Source organism: Sapajus apella, unplaced genomic scaffold, assembly GCF_009761245.1.
Source record: "Sapajus apella isolate SASKATOON/1434 unplaced genomic scaffold, GSC_monkey_1.0 scaffold5, whole genome shotgun sequence".
Lineage (NCBI taxonomy): Eukaryota > Metazoa > Chordata > Mammalia > Primates > Cebidae > Sapajus > Sapajus apella.
The window spans coordinates 5450143-5465113 of record NW_022436945.1 but is presented as its reverse complement, the minus strand read 5'-3'; the positions used below and the strand labels follow the sequence as shown (position 1 = coordinate 5465113).

At 39.6% G+C, this 14971-nt stretch overlaps 1 protein-coding gene across 1 annotated transcript in view; it reads right to left on the bottom strand.

Annotated features, from left to right (window-relative positions):
* The window catches only part of CD38 (CD38 molecule), an 82934-nt gene that overhangs the window by 59905 nt on the left and 8058 nt on the right, over positions 1-14971 (bottom strand). The window lies entirely within an intron of this gene.

The following is a 14971-nucleotide window of genomic DNA, read 5'->3' as shown; positions in this document are numbered from 1 at the left end:
TTCCAGCCTACAGAACTGTGAGACACTACACTGCTATTGTTGAAGTCACCCAGCTTATTGTACTTTATCATGGAAGCTGCAGCACACTAGCACTGGTGGAGATGGCACACCTTACAACCTTAGTCATTCCACCTTTGTCTTTCTGTTAAACACACTGGAAAAAAATCATATGCACAAGTAGACGTGTATGTTTTAGCATTGTTTATGCCAGCAAAAGCTGACAAAAAGATAATAGACTAATGAATAAATAGATAATAATAAATAAATGAGTTGTATGGTCATTCAATAGGATACTATGTAGCACTTAAAATTGATGAACCAGAGTTTATATATTAGCAGGGGTAAATCTCAAAAGTGATGTCATTAAAATCACTAAAATATATTGTTAGCTAGAAAAGCAAAGTTCACTCTACAGGACAAAAACACATAGTAAATGCAAATGAAGATTAAACTGAGGTAACAATCCCTCCTTATCAGACTGGCAAAAATAAAAATCAGAAAATTTGAAGATACTCTGTGTAGGATAGGTATGGGGAAATAGGAGTACTCATTGCCTCAAGAAGATAATTGCCTTGTGAAGAGAAGTGTGACAATGTTTTCAAAATTAAAAGTAACATATGCTTTAACTTAGCAATCCTACTTCCAGAATTCTATCTTATACACAGATCCACCCATGTATACATACAGAAGGATTTCATTGCAGCATTGTCTATAATGTTGCCAAAGGTTTAAAACAATCTGAATATTCATAGATACAAGTCCAAAGTATAGAAAATTCATAAAATAAGATCTACATAATTATTAGAATGAAACATAGCTACACTGATCATCAACATACATGGTAGAATGAAAAGAAAGTAAGACACAGAAGAGGGAGAGGGGACCCAAGATGGCCGACTAGGAACAGCTCAGGATTGCAGCGCCCAGTGAAAGTGCAGAGGGTGAGTGGACACTGCATTTCCAGACAGATTTTTATTGCCCACAGACCAGGAGATTCCCAGGCGGAGGAGCCCCACGGGTCGCCAGCGCGGCTGTTTTGGCCAGCGCGGCTGTTTTGGCCAGCGCGGCAGACGTGGCTACTTTGCCGGCGCCCTGGTGCAGGGTCCTCCATACCAAATACACTGGTCCGCGTGCCCTTTTAGCTGGCGATTGGAGACCCAGGAAGGCAGATTGCCCATTCATCTGATTTAAAAAGGAACTGAAACAGGGAGCCAGGCCAGGAGATTCCTAGGCAAAAAAACCGCCACGAATCTCAGTGCCGCTGTTTCAGCTGGTGCAGTGGGTCACTGCACGGGAAATCACACAGATGCTGGTGCCTTTTCAACAGGCAACTGGAACACCTGGGAGAGAGTTGACCGTTCAACTAAAAAAAAAACAAAACAAAAAAAAAAAAAACCAGACTCAGAGTCAGGGAGTCAGGCGATCAGGCTCAGCTGGACCCACCCCTCACACACACACACAAAAACAGCAATTGAAAACGCTCTGGGTTGAGAGTTTCACAGCAAGCACAGCTGAACCCCGGACGGTCCAGCTTTGTGCGGGGAGGGGCGTCTGCCATTATCAAGACACTCCACCACTACGGAGGTAGTCCACCATCGCTTAGGCAGCCCACCATTGCCAAGGCAACCTGCCATTACAGAGAGAGTCTGCCATTACAGAGGCAGGCCACCATTGCCAAGGCAGTTCTAATTACACCTACACAAACAGGACTGCAGGGAAGATCACACAGCAGCTGGGCAGAGCCCACAGCAGCTCAGCAAAGCCTCTGCAGGCAGACAGTAACTAGGCTGCATCCTCACTGGGCAGGGCAGCCCTGAAAAAAAAAGGCAGCAGCACAATGGAAACTCATAAATAAAGCCCTAACTCCCTGGGACACAGCACCTGGGGGGGAAAAAAAGGAGTTTATGAGTTCTGCTGCAGCAGACCTAAACGTACCTGCCCAGCAACTCTGAATGAACAACAGAGCTCACAGCCCAGCACTTGAGCTCCAGTAAAGGACAGACTGTCTCCTCAAGCAGCTCCCTGAACCCCGTATGTCCAAAGAGTCACCTCATAAAGGAGAGAACACACTGCCATTTGGTGGGTATCCTTCTGGGACAAAGATAGCAGAAGAAGAAACTGGTAGCAACTCTTACTGTTCTGCAACTGCTGCAGGTGATTCCCAGGCAAGCAGGGTCTGGAGTGGACCTCAGCAGTCCTACAGCAGAGGGGCCAGACTGTTAGAAGAAAAACTAAGAAACAGAAATAACTTCATCATCCACAAACTGGAAGTTTACCCAGAGACTGAATCTGAAAGTCAGCAACTACAAAGACTACAGGTGGATAAATACACAAAGATGGGAAGAAGCCAGCACAAAAAGGATGAAAACACCCGAAACCAGAACACCTCTCCTCCTACAAAGGATCACAACTCCTAACCAGCAAGGGAACAAGGCTGGATGGAGAATGAGTGTGATGAAATGACAGACTCAGACTTCAGAAGGTGGTTAATAAGAAACTTCTGTGAGCTAAAAGAACATGTTCTAACCCAATGCAATGAAACTAAGAACCATGAAAAAAGATTTGATGAAATGCTAATGAGAATGGACAACGTAGAGAGGAATATAAGTGAATTGATGGAGCTGAAAAACACAACACAAGAACTTTGTGAAGCATGCACAAGTTTCAACAGCCAAATTGACCAAACAGAAGAAAGGATATCAGGGGTCGAAGATCAACTCAATGAAATAAAATGAGAAGGCAAGAATAGAGAAAAAAGGAATGAACAAAGTTTCTAAGAAATGTGGGACTATGTGAAAAGACCTAATCTACGTTTGATAGGTGTACCTGAATGTGATGAAGAGAATGAATCCAAGCTGGAAAATACTCTTCAGGATATTAACCAGGAAAACTTCCCCAACCTAGCAAGGCAGGCCAATATTCAAGTCCAGGAAATACAGAGAACACCACAAAGATATTCCTCAAGAAGAGCAAACCCAAGGCACATAATCATCAGATTCACCAGGGTTGAAATGAAGGAGAAAATGCTAAGGACAGCCAGAGAGAAAGGTCGGTTTACCCACAAAGGGAAGCCCATCAGACTCACAGCAGGTCTCTCAGCAGAAACCCTACAAGCCAGAAGAGAGTGGGGGGCCAATATTCAACATCCTTCAAGAAAAGAGCTTTCAAACCAAAATCACATATCCAGCCAAGCTAAGCTTTATAAGTGAAGGAAAAATAAAATCCTTTGTGAACAAGCAAGTACTCGAAAACTTCATCACCACCAGGCCTGATTTACAAGAGCTCCTGAAAGAGGCTCTACACATATAAAGGAACAACCAGTACCAGTCACTCCAAAAACATAGCAAATGGTAAAGAGCATCAACACAATCAAGAATATGCATCATTAACAGGCAAAACAGCCAGCTAGCATCAAAATGGCAGTATCAAATTCACACATAACAATATTAACCCTAAATGTAAATGGACTAAATGTCCCAATCAAAAGACACAGACTGGCAAATTGGATAAAAAGCCAAAACCCATCGGTGTGCTGTATCCAGGAAACCCATCTCACATGCAAGGGTACACAAAGGCTCAAAATAAAGGGATGGAGGAAGATTTACCAAGCAAATGGAGAGCAAAACAAATGCAGGAGTTGCAATTCTCATCTCAGATAAAATAGACTTTAAAGCAACAAAGATCAAAAGAGACAAAGAAGGACATTATATAATGGTAAAAGTATCAATGCAACGAGAAAAGCTAATGATCCTAAATATATATGCACCAAATACAGGAGCACCCAGATACATAAGGCAAGTTCTTCATGACTTACAAAGAGACTTAGACTCCCACACAATAATAGTGGGAGACTTTAACACCCCATTGTCAATATTAGACAGATCAACCAGACAGAAAATTAACAAGGACATCCAGGACTTGAACTCAGACCTGGACCAAGCAAACCTAATAGACATTTACAGAACTCTCCACCCCAAATCCACAGAATATACATTCTTCTTAGCACTACATCACACCTATTCTAAAATTGACCACGTAATTGGAAGCAAATCACTCCTCAGCAAATGCAAAAGAATGGAAATCATAACAAACAGTCTCTCAGACCACAGTGCAATCAAGTTAGAACTCAGAATTCAGAAACTAACTCAGAACCACACAGCTTCATGGAAACTGAACAACTGGCTCTTAAATGTTGACTGAATAAACAATGAAACGAAGGCAGAAATAAAGATGTTCTTCGAAACAAACGAAAATGAAGACACAATGTACCAGAATCTCTGGGACACATTTAAAGCAATCTCTAGAGGAAAATATATAGCAATAAGTGCCCACATGAGAAGCAAGGAGAGATCAAAAATTGACACCCTATCATCAAAATTGAAAGAGCTAGAGGAGCAAGATCAAAAAAACTCAAAACCTAGCAGAAGACAAGAAATAACTAAGATCAGAGCAGAACTGAAGGAGATAGAGACACAAAAAACCCTTCAAAAAATCAATAAATCCAGGAGCTGGTTTTTCGAAAAGATCAACAAAATAGACAGACCACTAGCCAGATTAATAAAAAAGAAAAGAGAGAATAACCAAATAGTTGCAATAAAAAACGATAAAGGGGATATCACCACAGATTCCACAGAAATTCAAACCATCATCAGAGAGTATTACAAATAACTCTATGCACATAAACTAGTAAACCTGGAAGAAATGGATAAATTCCTGGACACTTGCCTCCTCCCAAGCCTAAACCAGGAAGAAGTCGAAACCCTGAATAGACCAATAACAAGGGCTGAAGATGGGGCAGCAACTAAGAGCCTACCACCCAAAAAAAGCCCAGGTCCAGATGGGTTCACAGCCGAATTCTACTAGACATACAAAGAGGAACTGGTACTATTCCTCCTGAAACTATTCCAAATAATCCAAAAAGAGGGAATACTTCCCAAATCATTTTATGAGACCAACATCATCCTGATACCAAAACCCGCCAGAGACGCAACAAAAAAAGAAAACTTCAGATCAAAATCCATGATGAACACAGATGCAAAAATCTTGAATAAAATACTGGCAAGCTGATTGCAACAGCACATCAAAAAGCTTATCCACCATGATCAAGTAGGCTTCATCCCAAGGATGCAAGGCTGGTTCAACATATGCAAGTCTATAAATGTAATTCACCACATAAACAGAACCAAAGACAAAAACCACATGATTATCTCAATTAATGCAGAGAAGGCCTTTGACAAAATTCAACAGCCTTTTATGCTACAAACCCTCAATAAACTAGGTATTGACAGAACATATCTCAAAATAATAAAAGCTATTTATGACAAACCAACAGCCAATATCATACCAAATGGGCAAAACCTGGAAACATTCCCTTTGAAATCTGGCACTACACAAGGATGCTCTCTCTCACCACTTCTATTCAACATAGTACTGAATGTTCTAGCCAGAGCAATCAGGCAAGAAAAAGAAATAAAGGGTATTCAAATAGGAAAGGAGGAAGTCAAATTGTCTCTATTTGCAGATGACATGATTGTATATCTACAAGACCCCATTGTTTCAGCCGAAAATCTCCTGAAACTGATAAGCAACTTCAGCAAAGTCTCAGGACACAAATCAATGTGTAAAAATCACAAGCATTCCTATACGCCAATAACAGACTTAAAGAGAGCCAAATCAAGAACTAACTGCCATTCACAATTGCTACAAAGAGAATAAAATACCTAGGAATACAACTAACAAGGAACGTAAAGGACCTCTACAAGGAGAACTACAAGCCACTGTTCAACGAAATAAGAGAGGACACAAAGAGATGGAGAAATATTCCATGTTCATAGTTAGGAAGAATCAATATCGTGAAAATGGCCAAACTGTCCAAAGTAATTTACAGATTCAATGCTATCCCCATCAAGCTACCAATGACCTTCTTCAAAGAACTGGAAAAAAACACCTTAAACTTCATATGGAACCAAAAGAGAGCCCGCATAGCCTAGTCAATTTTAAGCAAAAAGAACAAAGCGGGAGGCATCACACTACCAGACTTCAAACTATACTACAAGGCTACAGTAATCAAAACAGCATGGTACTGGTACCAAAACAGAGATATAGACCAATGGAACAGAACAGAGGCCTCGGAGGCAACACAACATATCTACAACCATCCGATCTTTGACAAACTTGACAAAAACAAGCAACGGGGAAATAATTCCCTGTTTAATAAATGGTGTTGGGAAAACTGGCTAGCCATGTGCAGAAAGCAGAAACTGGATTCCTTCCTGACACCTTACACTAAAATTAACTCCAGATGGATTAAAGACTTAATCATAAGGCCTAACACTATAAAAACCTTAGAAGAAAATCTAGGCAAAACCATTCAGGACATAGACACAGGCAAGGACTTCATGACCAAAACACCAAAAGCATTGGCAGCAAAAGCCAAAATAGAAAAATGTGACCTAATCAAACTCCACAGCTTCTGCACAGCAAAAGAAACAGTCATTAGAGTGAATCGGCAACCAACAGAATGTGAAAAAATTTTTGCAGTCTACCCATCCAACAAAGGGCTGATATCCAGAATTTACAAAGAACTAAAACAGATTTACAAGAAAAAAACAAACAAGCCCAATCAAAACTGGGTGAAGGATATGAACAGACACTTTACAAAAGAAGACATACATGAGGCCAACAAACATGAAAAAATGCTCATCATCACTGGTCATCAGAGAAATGCAAATCAAAACTACATTGAGATACCATCTCACGCCAGTTCGAATGGCGATCATTAAAAAATCTAGAGACAACAGATGCTGGAGAGGATATGGAGAAATAGGAACACTTTTACACTGTTGGTGGGAGTGTAAATTAGTTCAACCATTGTGGAAGACAGTGTGGCGATTCCTTAAGGACATAGAAATAGAAATTCCATTTGACCCAGCAATCCCATTATTAGGTATATATCCAAAGGATTATAAATCGTTCTACTATAAGGATACATGCACACGAATGTTCATTGCAGCACTGTTTACAATAGCAAAGACCTGGAACCAACACAAATGCCCATTGATGATAGACTGGACAGGGAAAATGTGGCACATATATAACCATGTAATATTATGCAGCCATAAAAAACGACGAGTTCGTGTCCTTTGTAGGGACATGGATGAACCTGGAAACCATCATTCTCAGCAAACTGACACAAGAGCAGAAAATCAAACACCACATGTTATCACCCATAGGCGGGTGTTGACCAATGAGAACACATGGACACAGGGAGGGAAGCACTACACACTGGGGTCTGTTGGGGGGAAATGGGGGAGGGACGGGGGTGTGGGGAGTTGGGGAGAGATATCATGGGGAGAAATGCCAGATATAGGTGAAGGGGAGGAAGGCAGCAAATCACACTGCCATGTGTGTGCCTATGCAACCATCTTGCATGTTTTTCAAATGTACCCCAAAACCTAAAATGCAATTTAAAAAAAAGACACAGAATAGATACTATGTGTGGAAAAAATATATGGTTATATGTGTATATATACAGAGAATATTTATAAAAAGATATGAGAAAAACAAGAAGCAGTATTTGCCTCTGAGACAGGAGAAAAGGAAATTGGAGGAAGGGGTATTTTGATTTTATTTGTAACATGTTATTTCTTTTAAAACTAGAAACAATATGCAATATTTAACACAAATATGGCAAATTTTTATTGTCTATTAACTCTATGTGGTGGGCAAATGGGTATTTGTACTTCTATTCCATGAGCTTTTCAGTGTGTTTAAAATGCTTATAATTTAACATTTTCAATTTTAAAAAGAAAAAATTGGGAGGAGATTGACTGAGAAATACTGAAGGAGGATATGATGATATTGAAGGAGGAAAAGATATTGAAGTTCTGTCAAGTAGGAAAAATGAAGAAAGCCAAACCTGGGGAATACAAAGTTTACAGTTTTCACAGGTAAATTGATATGTTCAGATCCTGGGGTTCACAAGTACCTTTGAAAAAAATGTTATATAGAAGTATTAACACATAAAAGCAGGTCCCCAAAACGTGAAGAACTAAATCTTAAATGGCTTTGTGTGTGTGTGTGTATGTGGTTTTAAATCCCTCTCAGTTTCAACAAGGTGTTTTCAGTCCTTCTTTGCCTTTGAAGAATTCCCATGGAGATCTAATTACTGCTAACTTAGACACTGCTACAGACAATTTTACTCATAAACTATCTCTCCTAGGAACCAAGATAATAAATGAAGCAATTTTATTATGAATTTCACAGTATTTCATCTATGAAGTGCCAAATTCACAAAAAACTTTAAAATATTTGCTTCATAGTCATAAGAGAAAATGAACATTTGAACAATATCCAGGCAAATATGGATCATGGCCAGGAAAATATACGCCCTGGGAAATTGATAATGTCTCTTCAGATCAAACTTGGCTAATTGCTTCAAAATATCCAAAGACCAAAAATGTAGAATAACTGTCTACAATGTGGACGCACCATGTTTGATGCATTCTAACAGGAAGCACACAATTGAGCTTAGCAATTTTTAAACATATCACATGATAGAAAAAAACTTAATTGTATCTGTAAGAATACTTATGCTGAGGCTGTTCATTTAAGTAGGTATATATCTTCCTTTTGTGGATCTCCTTGTTAATTTTTTTGAACTGTGGTTTTCTCCACTATTTAGAATTCTACTTTGGGGCTTAAGTGATTTTACATTCTTTTCTATATTTTTGTATTTATCTAAATGTTCTACAATGGGCATGTTTTACTTTTATAATTAAAAAAAAAGAAGAGTTATTAGAGGAAAAAAGAATGTTAGCCTCTTGCTACATTTACTCTTTACATTTCTGACCTCAGTTTTCACCATTTTTGGTCTTTAAAAACAAGATTCTTATCATCCTCCTTTTCCAGAATAGACATTTACTGGTAATACTTTGCTGAAAAAAGATAATCTCCTACTCCCTATTAAGATCAAGTATACAACTCCGTGACTATTACCATTCCTCCCCTTTCAGCCCCTTTCTGTGAAACACACACACACACACAAAACAGTAGGTTTTCACCTACTGTTAAGTTTCTTGTTTTTTTCTCAGCATCTTACATACATATTTTTCACCACCCCCTTATTTCAGAAAACTGTCTTTGTGGTTTTCTGACCTGGTCTATTTCTTCTTCTGCTTTTTTTTGAGATGGAGTCTTTCTCTGTCACCCAGGATGGAGTGCAATGGCATGATCTCGGCTCACTGCAACCTCCATCTCCCAGGTTCAAGCGATTCTCCTGCCTCAGCCTTCCAAGTAGCTGGGATTACAGGTGCCTGCCACACCCAGCTAATTTTTGTATTTTTTAGCAAAGATGGGGTTTTAGCATGTTAGTCAGGCTGGTCTTGAACTCCTGACCTCAGGTGATCCACCCACCTTGGCCTCCCAAAGTGCTGAGATTACAGGCGTCTGGCCTGACCTGATCTATTTCTAAGAGTTTCCTTTAATGGCAAGAATAATGCCTAGACAATTCTAAAAGCACTTAATGCCCCAAAAAATTCAGCTGATATCTATTTAACTGACTCACTATTTAATTGACTCACTATATTAAATCAACACTATTCATTCCCTCTATAAAAGCAAGTTTTCTGTCTTCTACACAGCTAATAAACTACTCTTTTGCACACCCAAGACTTTTTGTTTCTATCTACTTTATTTTTCTATTTATAAACATGTTCCTGTTTGTTGCTTTTACTTAAATAATTTAATTAAATTGTGCACAAAATTGAATAAGTAGAAAAAGAAAAACTTTTTTTCTATGAAAACTAAGTTTTATGTTTTGGAAAACATCCAGCCCCTACTTCATTTCTGTTTTCCTGGACAGCAAAACCCCTTGCAAGAATTGTTTATGTGCAACAGTCTCTAATTCCTCTCTCTTCTCATTTGTTTTTTTCTTGAATTTGTTTCACATAGGCTTTCATCAATACCACTTATCCCAAACTGACCTTGTCAAGTCACCAATCCACTGGTCAATTTCCAGTCTTCGCCTTACTTTGCTTATCAGAATCACTTGAACTAGCTAATTATACCCACTCTTTCTGAAATATTTTCTTCCCTTGTGTCTGTATACACTGCTGACTTCCAAATTTGTATCTCCAGCCCAGACATCTCTCCAGGAACCCCATACTCATATGAACCAGTCTTCTGGTCAACATCTCCACTAAAACAGTAGTCTCTCTTACCTGCCAGGGCTATGTTCCAAGTCCCCCAGTGATGCCTGAATCTGCAGATAGTACTAAACCCTTTGTATATGTACTGCTTTTTCAATCTGATAACTGAGATGGCTACTAAGCAAGTAGCCACGTACTTGCTTAGGCAAGTAACAGGCAGGTAAAATATGCAGAATGAATATGCTGGACAAAGGGATGATTCACATCCAGGGCAGAAGAGAGCAGGACATCATGAGGTTTCATCATGCTACTCAGAAGAGTGCTCAATTTAAAACTCATGAGTTGTTTATTTCTGGAACATTCCATTTAATATTTTCAGACCATGACTGGCCATGGATAAGTGAAAGTGCAGAAAGTGAAACCCTAGATAAGGGAGGGTTATTGAATGTGCAAAGCCGAGCTGCTGCTTCCTTCCTTACTTGCTTCACCACAGCCTTTCTCTCTCTGATAAAAGGAAATTCATTTCTTCAGTACCTCTGCCCCAAAATTTTGGAAGCATTGTTGTTTCTTCTTTTTTCTCACATTCCATATATAAGCCCATAGCAAATCACATGGGATCTACTTTCAAAATGTGTCCAGAATCCACCTACTTTTCAACATCATCCATTACTATCCAAGCCAAAATCATCTCTTATCTGAATTACTAAAGAGCTTACAAATGGCTTCCAGGCTGATGTCCTCGTCCTGCTACCATCTATTCTCAATGCAGCAGCCAGAGAGATTCTTTGATTAAGGCATCAGAAACGGGTACATAGTATTTCGACTACATATCGCTAGTGGGATAAATCCTGTACCCCAAAGATCAAAAGAACCATAGAGAAAACTGATATAATCAGTAGACATTTCATTAGCAATTATATATGTATATATACACACACATGTATATATAAAACAATTATGTACAACATATATATGGGAAGTAAATACATAATTATATTAATGTCATTGGGAACTAAGATTTTCAGTGTAAAAGAGAAACAAGCATAAAATTAAAATGTTAAATAAAAACTTTGTGCCCTTTACTTTGAAGTGAAATTATCAATGTGAGCTCATAATTTGTCTGTTTCTCAAAAATGGATATATTTTCTAGCATTTGATACTAAAAAGATCAGAAAGTTATAAAAACACAGTAGTAAGGTAAGCAGCACTACTGGAGAGAGGTCTGGGCTGGAGACACAAATTTGGAAGTCAACAGTGTATACAGACTCAAGGAAAGAAAACGTTTCAGAAAGAGGGGGTGTAACAGCTAGTTCAAGTAATTCTGATTGTCCAAGCTCTCAGTCGACAGATAATAAAGGGATGTAATTGGCCAAACCCAGAAGGTGGGAATTTCTAGAAGATGAATTGCCCAGTCTGTTGAATAAATTAATATGCATTCTTAAAGGGAGGAGGGAAATGGTTGTAAATTAAAAGAAATTTAAGATACATATCTTTTTAAAACAATCTGCAAATCTTGATTAGAACAAATCAATTATTGAACTACATTTTAAAGAAAATCATGGAAAATTAAACATATGGTCAATATTGGATGGTATGAAAATTACTCAGTTGTGTGAGGTAGGATGACGGCATGATTGTTATGTTTTTTAATGTTCTTTTTAGAGACACAGACTGAAAGATTTGCAGACTGAAAGATTAAGAGATACAGACTAAAAGATTTACAGACAAAATTATATAAAGCCTGGAACTTGCTTTAAAGTACACCTTTTTTTTTTTTTTTAAGTGGGAAATAGGTGAAATAAGAACAGCAGAATGTTGATGGCTGTTGAACTCAGGTAATAGGTAAGTAGGGGTTAATTGTCTTATTCACCCTAGTTTTACATCTTTGAAATTTTCCATAAGAGAAAGTTCCAAACACACTGGCTGATTGCTGCTTTTCAAGGCCTTTGCACATATCATTCCTTTTACCTAGGGTGCTCTCCTCAGATATTTCTATGTTTTGCTCTCCCTCTTTCCTTAGGTCTTTGCTAAAATGTCACCTTCTAATAAAGCCTGTTTTAGTCACTTTCTGTTGCTTATAGCAGAATACCTGAAACTGGGTAATTTATTCTAAAAATGAATTGATTCCTTACAGTTATGGATGCTAAGAAGTCCAAGATTTAGGGGGTACATCTGATGACAGCCTTCTTGCTTATCAGAACTCTGCAGAGTCTTGAGGCAGGGCAGGGCATCACACGGTGAGGAGGGTGAGCGTGCTGGCCCAAGTCCCTTTTCCTCTCCTTGTAAAGCCTGCAATTTCATTCCAATGATAACCCACTGATCCATTAAGCCATCAGCATATTAATATGTTACAAGAATACCTAAAATGTGAAAATAAGGCAAAAACATGGGCAGCATGTCTTCTCAGAGTCACACTGTGGCACTGTTTGCCAGGTTTACCAAAAATTATTTAATTATCTGGTAAAACATATATTTTGTTTGTCTTTTCTATTTACCATTGATTAATAACTCAAACTTTACGAAGCTGGATGGTAGCTTGGAGATCTTTTCTGTTAAGCATACAAATAATTTCTGTCTTACAAAAAAGAAATCCCCAAAGTTTAAGGCTTTTTATTGCCCTGAGAAACATTAATCGGTTTTATATCTACTCAGTGCCTCAAAATGTTCTTTGACCTAAGTTTATTGTTTTACTGATTCCTTTATAAATGAGTAAATAAATCTTTGATGTGTGTTGATTCTGTATGCTATGAAAGCCACGCCCTTACCTTTTTGAAAAATGATTTTAAATTGTGATAAGCTGGGCAAATTCAGCTGTTATTCTTGCCTATTTACTATTTGAGGTTCTGATTCAATGTGTGTTTACACAGCACACACCTACCCACTTGCAACAAGGCTATTCTTCATCAGCACAGGACACTTGGATGCACCCCACCTCCCATCAGATTTGTCCAAGCCAAGCAGCCCCAGACCCTTGACCCTCTTCATCTGGCTCCTCATCCTGCCACCCCTCTGTTTGGGGACCTGAACTCATGCATCAGTCATTTTTTGAACATAAGTTCCCAGGACTGAACAGAGAATGCAGAGAGTGATGATGGGATCTTCCTGGGGGCGGAGAATGTTTTAGGTCTCCCTGCTTATGCTGACAAACAACGTGATTCTAATGCAGAATCACAAGGAAATGTTGTCTCTCAGAACAACTCCAACCAACCGGTAGCGTCTCCATGGTGCGCTGGGTGAAAGACTCTGGGCTGAACCAGGCTTATCCAACACACTCTCAACAATCAGCAATGCCCTCCATGGGCACAGTATTAGGAGTGCCAGGTGCATGCTGCATACTTCCTGACCCAGCTCTAAGAAGTGATTGTTAAAGAGGTGAGATCAAACCACAAAGAACATGTCCTGGCAACCAGGAGAGGACATGGCATTCTGCTGCTTTACCTGCAGAGATTCATAATCTTTCCTGAAGTACAAAGACTAGGCGTTGTGGCTCCCTGAAAAGCAGCCAGTGACCCTGCAGCCTCAGGACTTACCTTTGAAGTCTACAGGAAAAGGAGCAGAGACCCTGTCCCTGCAAGTGCCCAAGGGGGCTCAACATTAAACAGCACCCAAACACCACCATGGCAGGTGGAGGGAGAGACCCGGGAAGAAAGGAAAAGCTGTTTCCTGCTTTTTGAAAAATGAGCCCCACATTTTCATTCTGCTCTAGGCTCCATAAATTACATAGCCAGCCTGACTATAGCATATCACCAAATTACTTAATCTCTCTCAGGGTCCATTTCTCCAACCCTAAGATGTGGATCCTAAGACTTTCCTGACAGAATTCGGAGAAAGTTTACAAAGAACCAACTATGTAGTTTCCAGTACATTGCAGGAAACCTGAAAACATTGATTCTCAACTTTTTTCCCTCCAAAATATCTAAACTGACATTCACCAGCTGTTTTTCAAATGTTCAAAGACAAAGAGGAAAGGAGGAAGTGCAGAAGCCATGAGTGTTCACTGTGATTAAAAAAAAAAAAAAAAAAGAAACTTTCTGCAGGCTAAATACCACCACTTCCTGCACCTATTAATTATGGCACCAGAACAAGAGCGAGTGTGTGTCTTGAGCAGTGGGCTTCACTGACATTCCCGTAACTGTGTCTGAAGCAAAACACAAGGCCAAAAGGCACAGAAATAGGTCTCTTCTTCTCCCTCTCCTGATATCTCTGTTGTCTCCCACTCGGCCTTTTCACCCACTCTGGAGGCTTCCAAATAGCCTTTGCTTCCAGAAGATTCTATTCCTTGGCTACATTTTCCCTGCTATCCTGGTAGCACCCCAAGCCCTCTACAATCAGCTAATTTGCATAAATACTCCACTCCACCCTTCCTTCCATAGGTAACTCTGCCCTATGGTCTCACTTCCTCATTTGTAACCACAGCAGCACCCAGGCTCCACACCCTGGAGGCTTGTTTCACTGTCCCTTCCACATTCAACCTGTCTCAGGTGCACCTAAGATTCTTAGAACAAAAGGTAGGACTAAAGGAAGCCTTCCACCATAACACTAAGCATTGAGAAGACACAGGTGAGCATGATGCTTTCCAGCGCTCTAAAGAATCTCACGGTCTCACCAGGCACACTGTTGTTGAGCAGGTGGTCATTCCATCACTCCAGGGGGAAAGCATGCTGGAACTCTCTCTTGTGCAAAACGGTCACCCTCATACTCTCTTGCGTGCTGAGAAGGTCCAGGTAAGCACAGGCCAAGATGAAGTCCATACCCTCTCATCAACAAAATCCTCCCCAAGATCCCTAAACGTTTAAGGGTTTGGTCAATCAATTGACTGATCT